The sequence below is a fragment of the Salmo salar genome, unplaced genomic scaffold (assembly GCF_965601325.2).
Source record: "Salmo salar unplaced genomic scaffold, fSalSal1 ptg000691l, whole genome shotgun sequence".
NCBI classification, from domain to species: Eukaryota; Metazoa; Chordata; class Actinopteri; order Salmoniformes; family Salmonidae; genus Salmo; species Salmo salar.
Window position 1 is genome coordinate 957,501 of NW_027675466.1, and position 12,500 is coordinate 970,000.

Here is a 12,500-nt window from a genome sequence, read left to right on the forward strand (position 1 = left end):
AGAGATGCCCAAGACTCTGACTGAGATGTACACACACCTTGTGGTGTTTCATACCAAACAGAAGAATGAAAAGTATCTTGGGAAAGAACAGACAGGTCCACACTGGAATAAAGAGAGCATTCTGTCACTGGGAAAACTGGCTTTTCAACAGCTTGTGAAGGGCAATCTGATTTTCTATGAAGAAGACCTGAAAGAGGCTGGCATTGATGTCAATGAAGCCTCGGTGTACTCAGGATTGTGCACACAGCTCTTTAAAGAGGATTGTGGGCTGTACCAGGACAAGGTGTACTGCTTTGTTCATCTGAGCATTCAGGAGTTTCTGGCTGCTGTATATGTGTTCCTCTCATTCATCAACAACAATGAGAATCTAATGGACAAACCACAATCAACATCCAGGAACCTTTCTGCGCTGTTCAGAAAGCCTGAAGTTTCTTTCTACAAGAGTGCTGTGGATAAAGCCTTACAAAGTGAGACAGGAAACCTGGACCTGTTCCTCCGCTTCCTTCTGGGCCTCTCACTGGAGTCCAATCAGAAGCACTTACGAGGTCTACTGACAAAGACAAGAAGCAGCTCACAGAGCCATGAAGAGACAGTCAAGTACATCAAGGAGAAGATCAGGGAGAATCCCTCTCCAGAGAGGAGCATCAATCTGTTCCACTGTCTGAATGAACTGAATGACCATTCTCTAGTGGAGGAGATCCAAAGCTTCCTGAGCTCAGGAAGTGTCTCAAAACCCTACCTGTCACCTGCACAGTGGTCAGCTCTGGTCTTTGTGTTGCTGACTTCAGAAAAGGAGCTGGATGTGTTTGACCTGAAGAAATTCTCCAGATCAGAGGAAGGTCTTCTGAGGCTGCTGCCAGTGATCAAAGCCTCCAGAGCTGCTCTGTGAGTACATAAAATGACATATAAGAAGTATTCATCAGGAAGAAATATTATGTTTAGAGAAAAATATGTATTATAATATGTATGTTGAAAAACATATTGAATAAATGCATTGATGGAAGATGAATCTATATGTTGTTTGGGAATATGAACCAAATGCATCTACCGCTGTCCTTCTATACTACTGGTGTTAAATTAACAGTGTGTTTGTGAAGTCATGATGATCTCGTTGCAGGCTGTCACGCTGTCTAGTCACAGAGGAAGGCTGTGCTTCTCTGGTCTCAGCTCTGAGGTCAAACCCCTCACACCTGAGAGAGCTGGACCTGAGTAACAATGACCTGAAGGATTCAGGAGTGAAGCTGCTCTCTGCTGGACTGGGGGATCCACACTGTAAACTGGAGACTCTGAGGTCAGTATTCCTGTAGTTGGTCAACAAGTGATAACTGTTCACCAGATCCACATGTGTTTACCAGACACACATAGTCCACACCATATGTGTTTGGATAGTGAAGCTTACAGTTTTAAATGTGGTGCTATGCTCCAGCATTTTGGATTTGAGATAGAATGTTTCATATTAGGTGACAGTACAGAATGTCACCTTTTTTTTAGGGTATTTTCATACATAGCTGTGTTACTGTTAAGAAAGGAAAGCACTTTATGTATTTAGTTCTCCCATTTGAAAAAGTTGTACATATTCGGACAAATTCACTTATATTGTATTAAAGTTGTCATAAGTTTAGTAGTTGGTCCCATGTTCCATGCCTGCAGTGATTACATCAAGCTTGTGATTCTACAAACTTGTTGAATGCATTTGCAGTTTGTCTTGGTTGTGTTTTGGATTATGTTTTTCCTAATAGAAACTGAATGGTGAATAATGTCCTGTCATTTTGGAGTCACTTCACTTGTATTGTCAGAAAGAATATTACATGTTTCTGAACACTTCTACATTCATGTGGATGCTACCATGATTATGAATAAACATGAATGAATCATTAATGATGATGAATGAGAAATTTACAGAGGCACAAAGATCAGACCCTCTCTGTTATTGGTGTTATTCTGTATACTTCTGGCCCTTCTTTGGACACTGTGTTAACTAACCTCCAGATGAGCATCAATGCCATACAGCTCTCCTTCCGTGGCCTCCCACTGCTCTTAAATACAAGTAAAACTAAATGCTCTTCAACCGATCGCTGCCTGCACCTGCCCGCCCATCCAGCATCACTACTCTGGACGGTTCTGACTTAGAATATGTGGACAACTACAAATACCTAGGTGTCTGGTTAGACTGTAAACTCTCCTTCCAGACTCACTATAAGCATCTCCAATCCAAAATTAAATCTAGAATTGGCTTCCTATTTCGCAACATAGCATCCTTCACTCATGCTGCCAAACATACCCTTATAAAACTGACGATCCTACTGATCCTTGACTTCGGTGATGTCATTTACAAAATAGCCTCCAATACCCTACTCAATAAATTGGATGCAGTCTATCACAGTGCCATCTGTTTTGTCACCAAAGCCCCATATACAGTGGGGGAAAAAAGTATTTGATCTCCTGCTGATTTTGTACGTTTGTCCACTGACAAAGAAAGGATCAGTCTATAATTTTAATGGTTTATTTGAACAGTGAGAGACATAATAACAACAAAAACATCCAGAAAAACGTATGTCAGAAATGTTGTAAATTGATTTGCATTTTAATGAGGGAAATAAGTATTTGACCCCCTCTCAATCAGAAAGATTTCTGGCTCCCAGGTGTCTTTTATACAGGTAACGAGCTGAGATTAGGAGCACACTCTTAAAACCTCTTACATCTAGATGTTCCGCTAGCGGAACACCGCTCCAATATCCAATGATAGGGTGTGGCGCGAATTACAAAGTCCTCAAAAATCCCAAAACTTCAATTGTTCAAACATATGACTATTTTACACCATTTTAAAGACAAGACTCTCCTTTATCTAACCACATTGTCCGATTTCAAAAAGGCTTTACAACAAAAGCAAAACATTAGATTATTTCAGGAGAGTACCCATCCAGAAATAATTCACACCCATTTTTCAAGCTAGCATATATGTCACAAAAACAAAACCACAGCTAAATGCAGCACTAACCTTTGATGATCTTCATCAGATGACACTCCTAGGACATTATGTTATACAATACATGCATGTTTTGTTCAATCAAGTTCATATTTATATAAAAAAAACAGCTTTTTACATTAGCATGTGACGTTCAGAACTAGCATACCTACCGAAACTTCCGGTGAATTTACTAAATTACTCACGATAAACGTTCACAAAAAACATAACAATTATTTTAAGAATTATAGATACAGAACTCCTTTATGCAATCGCTATGTCCGATTTTAAAATAGCTTTTCGGTGAAAGCACATTTTGCAATATTCTGAGTAGATAGCCCGGCCATCCTGGCTAGCTATTTTGACACGCACCAAGTTTGGCACTCACCAAACTCAGATTTACTATAAGAAAAATTGGATTACCTTTGCTGTTCTTTGTCAGAATGCACTCCCAGGACTTCTAGATTACACCCAATGTTGTTTTGGTTCCAAATAATCCATAGTTATATCCAAATAGCGGCGTTTTGTTCTTGCGTTCAAGACACTATCCAAAGGGTGACGCGCCGGCGCATATCTTGACAAAAAAAATTAAAATATAAAATATTCCATTACCGTACTTCGAAGCATGTCAAACGCTGTTTAAAATAAATTTTTATGCGATTTTTTCTCGTAAATTAGCGATAATATTCCGACCGGGAGACGTCGTTTTCGTTCAAAGACTGAAAATGTAAAATGGACTCTTCACGTGCATGCGTGCGCCCGTTTCATTGTTCTCAGATCGACCACTATCCAAATGCGCTACTGTTTTTCAGCCAGGGACTGCAGAGTCATCATTCAACGTTCTGGCACCTTCTGAGAGCCTATGGGAGTCTTAGAAAATGTCAATGTACAGCAGAGATCCTCTGTTTTCGATAAAGAGGCTATAGAAGGCCAAGAAATGGTCAGACAGGGCACTTCCTGTTTAGAATCTTCTCAGGTTTTGGCCTGCCATATGAGTTCTGTTATACTCACAGACACCATTCAAACAGTTTTAGAAACTTTAGGGTGTTTTCTATCCAAATCAAACAATTATATGCATATTCTAGTTTCTGGGCAGGAGTAATAACCAGATTAAATAGGGTACGTTTTTTATCCGGCCGTGAAAATACTGCCCCTATCCTAAACAGGTTAAAGGGAGTGCTCCTAACCGCAACTTGTTACCTGTAAAAAAAGACACCTGTCCACAGAAGCAATCAATCAATCAGATTCCAAACTCTCCACCATGGCCAAGACCAAAGAGCTCTCCAAGGATGTCAGGGAGAAGATTGTAGACCTACACAAGGCTGGAATGGGCTACACGACCATCGCCAAGCAGCTTGGTGAGAAGGTGACAACATTTGGTGCGATTATTCGCAAATGGAAGAAACACAAAAGAACTGTCAATATCCCTCGGCCTGGGGCTCCATGCAAGATCTCACCTCGTGGAGTTGCAATGATCATGAGAACGGTGAGGAATCAGCCCAGAACTCCACGGGAGGATCTTGTCAATGATCTCAAGGCAGCTGGGACCATAGTCACCAAGAAAACAATTGGTAACACACTACGCCGTGAAGGACTGAAATCCTGCAGCCCCCGCAAGGTCCCACCGCTCAAGAAAGCACATATACATGCCCGTCTGAAGTTTGCCAATGAACATCTGAATGATTCAGAGGACAACTGGTGAAAATGTTGTGGTCAGATGAGACCAAAATGGAGCTCTTTGACATCAACTCAACTCGCCGTGTTTGGAGGAGGAGGATTGCTGCCTATGACCACAAGAACACCATCTCCACCGTCAAACATGGAGGTGGAAACATTATGTTTTGGGGGTGTTTTTCTGCTAAGGGGACAGGACAACTTCACTGCATCAAAGGGACGATAGACGGGGCCATGTACCGTCAAATCTTGGGTGAGAACCTCCTTCCCTCAGCCAGGGCATTGAAAATGGGTTGTGGATGGGTATTCCAGCATGACAATGACCCAAAACACACGGCCAAGGCAACAAAGGAGTGGCTCAAGAAGAAGCACATTAAGGTCCTGGAGTGGCCTAGCCAGTCTCCAGACCTTAATCCCATAGAAAATCTGTGGAGGGAGCTGAAGGTTCGAGTTGCCAAACGTCAGCCTCGAAACCTTAATGACTTGGAGAAGATCTGCAAAGAGGAGTGGGACAAAATCCCTCCTGAGATGTGTGCAAACCTGGTGGCCATCTACAAGAAACGTCTGACCTCTGTGATTGCCAACAAGGGTTTTGCCACCAAGTACTGTGTCATGTTTTGCAGAGGGGTCAAATACTTATTTCCCTCATTAAAATGCAAATCATTTTATAACATTTTTCACATGCGTTTTTCTTGATTTTTTTGCTGTTATTCTGTCTCTCACTGTTCAAATACACCTACCATTAAAATTATAGACTGATCATTTCTTTGTCAGTGGGCAAACGTACAAAATCAGCAGGGGATCAAATACTTTTTTCCCCCACTGTACTTCCCACCACTGTGACCTGTACGCTCTCATTGTCTGGCCCTCTCTTGATACTCGTTGCTAAACCCACTGGCTCCAGGTCATCTACAAGACCCTGCTAGGTAAAGTCCCCCCTTATCTCAGCTCACTGGTCACCATAGCAGTACCCACCTGTAGCACGCGCTCCAGCAGGTATATCTCTCTGGTCACCCCCAAAGCCAATTCCTCCTTCGGCCGCCTCTTCTTCCAGTTCTCTGCTGCCAATGACTGGAACGAACTACAAAAATCTCTAAAACTGGAAACACTTATCTCCCTCACTAGCTTTAAGCACCAGCTGTCAGAGCAGCTCACAGATTACTGCACCTGTACATAGCCCATCTATAATTTATCCCAACTACTTCTTCCCCTACTGTATTTATTTATTTAGCTCCTTTTCTCCCCATTATTTCTACTTTGCACTTTCTTCCACTGCATATCTACCATTCCAGTGTTTTACTTGCTATATTGTATTTACTTTGCCACCATGGCCTTTTTTGCCTTTACCTCCCTTATTTCACTTCATTTGCTCACATTGTATATAGACTTATTTTTCTACTGTATTATTGACTGTATGTTTGTGTAATATCCTTGTTTGAACCAAGTATTGAGTTTATTTGTTATAATTAATTGGTATTATATTTAAAAGATGATTGAATTGCTCCTAAACTGTAATGTTGTTAATGCATTATGCTTTTTGAAGAAATATTTATTTAAATGTATAAGTGAATAGTATGTTTTACTTTGAAGTTTAAGTTTTGACCAATAAGGTCGCTTGTTAAGTTGTGGCCAATGGGAGTTGACCTGGTTAACGGGAGGGAAAAAGACGTTGATGAAAGGATGGACGTTTTACCTCAGGACGGTTGGTGAAGGAAAATTATAAAAGAAGACGACAGAACTACAACAAAACCCATAGCTACTAAGACATGAAGGGAAATACATGTTTTATTTAATAAAAGAGTTGTTATAATTTAGTTAAAACTTAGTAAAGACTGAATCTACCGACTCGTCGTGGAGGTATTAGCCAGCTAGAGGTTAGCCTAGCATTTTAAAGACAAGACTCTCGTTAATCTAACCACACTGTCCGATTTCAAAAAGGCTTTACAACGAAAGCAAAACATTAGATTATGTCAGCAGAGTACCCAGCCAGAAATAATCAGACACCCATTTTTCAAGCTAGCATATAATGTCACATAAACCCAAACCACAGCTAAATGCAGCACTAACCTTTGATGATCTTCATCAGATGACAAACCTAGGACATTATGTTATACAATGCATGCATGTTTTGTTCAATCAAGTTCATATTTATATCAAAAACCAGCTTTTTACATTAGCATGTGACTAGCATGTGACTAGCATTCCCACCGAACACTGCCGGTGAATTTACTAAATTACTCACGATAAACGTTCACAAAAAGCATAACAATTCTTTTTAGAATTATAGATACAGAACTCCTCTATGCACTCGATATGTCAGATTTTAAAATAGCTTTTCGGTGAAAGCACATTTTGCAATATTCTGAGTAGATAGCCCGGCATCACAGGGCTAGCTATTTAGACACCCAGCAAGTTTAGCACTCACCAAAGTCAGATTTACTATAAGAAAAATGTTATTACCTTTGCTGTCTTCGTCAGAATGCACTCCCAGGACTTCTACTTCAATAACAAATGTTGGTTTGGTTCAAAATAATCCATTGTTATATCCAAACAGCGGCGTTTTGTTCGTGCGTTCAAGACACTATCCGAAAGGGTAAAGAAGGGTTACGAGCATGGCGCAATTCGTGACAAAAAAATTCTAAATATTCCATTACCGTACTTCGAAGCATGTCAACCGCTGTTTAAAATCAATTTTTATGCCATTTTTCTCATAAAAAAGCGATAATATTCCGACCGGTAATCTCCGTTTAGGTAAACAGACGAAAGAAATTAAAGCATGGGGTCGACTCGGGCACGCGCCTAAGCCCATAGTACTCTGATCGGCCAATTGCCAAAATCGATAATGTGTTTCAGCCAGAGGCTGCCTCGATATCGTTCAGCTTTTTCCCGGGCTGTGAGAGCCTATGGGAGCCGTAGGAAGTGTCACGTTAGAGCAAAGATCCTCAGTCTTCAATAAAAAGAGCCAAGATGAAACACAACTTGTCAGACAGGCCACTTCCTGCATGAAATCTTCTCAGGTTTTTGCCTGCCATATGAGTTCTGTTATACTCACAGACACCATTCAAACAGTTTTAGAAACTTTAGGGTGTTTTCTATCCAAAGCCAATAATGATATGCATATTCTAGTTACTGGGTAGGAGTAGTAACCAGATTAAATCGGGTATGTTTTTTATCCGGCCATGTCAATACTGCCCCCGAGCCCTAACAGGTTAAATAGGGGGACTAGATAGATAAAGTGCTTTTATTTTTCTAAATGGTGAAACAGATATGTATGAAAATATCCTCAAATAAAAATACATGTTTCTATCTGCAGGCAAAACTTTGATCATTTGTAATTTATAATATGATACTTTAATGTATGAGTAGATATGGAAGGTTTCAGGACACTGATATATCTGAATATGTTGAAGAAATATACTTCCACTATTTTCACCACCAGAGAATAGCAGTGTGATTTTAATATGATTTGACTCTTTGCAGGCTGTCAGGCTGTCTAGTCACAGAGGAAGGCTGTGCTTCTCTGGTCTCAGCTCTGAGGTCAAACCCCTCACACCTGAGAGAGCTGGACCTGAGCTACAATCACCCAGGAGACTCAGGAGTCAGACTGCTCTCTGCTGGACTGGAGGATCCACACTGCAGACTGGAGAAACTCAAGTATGTAGAGGGTTTATGTCAATGTTCATATCAGACATGTTTGACTTTTCAGGCTAGTTAATACAAACATTCTTACCACCACTTGGACAAGGTTGTGTGTGTGTGTGTGTCCAGTGTGTGTGTGTGTGTGTCCAGTTTGTGTGTGTCTGTGTGTGTTTGTGTCCTGTGTGTGTTTGTGTCCTGTGTGTGTGTGTGTCCTGTGTGTGTGTCCTGTGTGTGTGTCCTGTGTGTGTGTGTGCGTGTCCTGTGTGTGTGTGTGTGTCCTGTGTGTGTGTGTGTCCTGTGTGTGTGTGTGTCCTGTGTGTGTGTGTGTCCTGTGTGTGTGTGTGTGTGTGTCCTGTGTGTGTGTGTGTCCTGTGTGTGTGTGTGTGTGTCCTGTGTGTGTGTGTCCTGTGTGTGTGTGTGTGTAGTGTGTGTGTGTGTGTGTGTGTGTGTGTGTCCTGTGTGAATATCTGATACAATATGTTGACACACTGGACACACACACACACACACACACACACACACTGGACACACACACACACACACACACACTGGACACACACACACTGGACACACACACACACACATACTGGACACACACACACTGGACACACACACACTGGACACACACACACTGGACACACACAAACTGGACACACACACACACACACACACACAGGACACACACACACACAGGACACACACACAGGACACACACACAGGACACTCACACACACACACACACACACACACAGACACAGGACACTCACACACACACACACACAGACACAGGACACTCACACACACACACAGGACACACACACACACACACACACAGACACAGGACACTCACACACACACACACACAGACACAGGACACTCACACACACACACTGGACACACACACACACACACACTGGACACACACACACACACACACACACTGGACACACACACACACACACACACACACACTGGACACACACACACACACACACACACTGGACACACACACACTGGACACACACACACACACATACTGGACACACACACACTGGACACACACACACTGGACACACACACACTGGACACACACAAACTGGACACACACACACACACACACACAGGACACACACACACACAGGACACACACACAGGACACACACACAGGACACTCACACACACACACACACAGACACAGGACACTCACACACACACACACACAGACACAGGACACTCACACACACACACAGGACACACACACACACAGGACACACACACACACAGGACACACACACACACAGGACACACACACAGGACACACACACACACACACAGGACACACACACACACACACACACAGGACACACACACACACACACAGGACACACACACACACACAGGACACACACACACAGGACACACACACACACAGGACTCACACACACACACACACACACACAGGACTCACACACACACACACAGGACTCACACACACACACACAGGACTCACACACACACACACAGGACTCACATACACACACACAGGACTCACATACACACACACAGGACTCACACACACACACAGGACACACACACACACAGGACTCATATACACACACAGGACTCACACACACACAGGACTCACACACACACAGGACACACGCACACACAGGACACACACACACACACATACACACACACACACACACACACACACACACACACACACACACACACACACACACACACACACACACACACACACACACACACACAGGACACACACACACACACAGGACACACACACACACAGGACACACACACACACAGGACACACACACACACAGGACTCACACACACACACAGGACACGCACACACACACACACAGGACACACACACAGGACACACACACAGGACACACACACAGGACACACACACACACACACACACACACACAGGACTCACACACACACACACACACACACACACACACACACACACACACACACACACACACACACACACACACACACACACACACACACACAGGACACACACACACAGGACACACACACACAGGACACACACACACACACACAGGACACACAGGACACACACACACACACACAGGACACACACACACACACAGGACACACACACACACACACAGGACACACGGACACACACACACACACACACACACACACACACACACAGGACACACGGACACACACACACACAGGATACACACACACACACACACACACACACACACAGGATACACATACACACACACACACAGGACACACACACAGGACACACACACACACACACACACACACAGGACACACACACAGGACACACACACACACACACACTCACAGGACACACACACACACACACTCACAGGACACACACACACACACACACACACACACACACACATACACACAGGACACACACACAGGACACACACACACACAGGACACACACACACACACACTCACAGGACACACACACTCACACACACACACACTGACAGGACACACACACACACACAGGACACACACACACACACACAGGACACACACACACACACACTCACACAGGACACACACACACACAGGACACACACACACACAGGACACACACACACACAGGACACACAGGACACACACACACAGGACACACACACACACACAGGACACACACACACACACACTCACACAGGACTCACACACACACACACAGGACTCACACACACACACACAGGACTCACACACACACACACAGGACTCACACACACACACAGGACTCACACACACACACACAGGACTCACACACACACAGGACTCACACACACACAGGACACATACACACACAGGACACACACACACAGGACACACACACGACACACAGGACACTCACACACACACACACACACAGGACACTCACACACACAGACACAGGACACACACACACACAGGACTCACACACACACACACAGGACTCACACACACACACACACAGGACTCACACACACACACACACAGGACTCACACACACACACACACAGGACTCACACACACACACACACAGGACTCACACACACACACACACACACAGGACTCACTCACACACACACAGGACACACTCACACACACACAGGACACACTCACACACACACAGGACACACTCACACACACACACAGGACACACACACAGGACACACACACGACACACAGGACACTCACACACACAGACACAGGACACTCACACTCACACACACACACACACAGGACTCACACACACACACACACAGGACTCACACACACACACACACAGGACTCACTCACACACACACACACACACAGGACTCACTCACACACACACAGGACACACTCACACACACACAGGACACACTCACACACACACACAGGACACACTCACACACACACACAGGACACACTCACACACACACACAGGACACACTCACACACACACACAGGACACACTCACACGCACAGGACACACACACACACACACACACACACACATAGGACACACACACACACACAGGACACACACACACACACACACACACACACAGGACACACACACACACACACAGGACACACACACACACACACACACACACACACACACAGGACACACACACACACAGGACACACATACACACACACACACACACGCACACACAGGACACACATACACACACACACACACAGGATACACACACACACACACACACACACAGGACACACACACACACACACACACACACACACACACACACACACACACACACACACACACACACACACACACACATACACACAGGACACACACACACACAGGACACACACTCACAGGACACACACACACAGGACACACACACACACAGGACACACACACACACACACACACACGGGACACACACACACACACGGGACACACACACACACACGGGACACACACACACACACACACGGGACACACACACACACACACGGGACACACACACACACACACACACGGGACGGACACACACACACACACACACAGGACGGACACACACAGGATGGACACACACACACACACATTACGGACACACACAGGACACACACACACACACACAGGACGGACACACACAGGACACACACACACACACACACAGGACACACACACACACACACACAC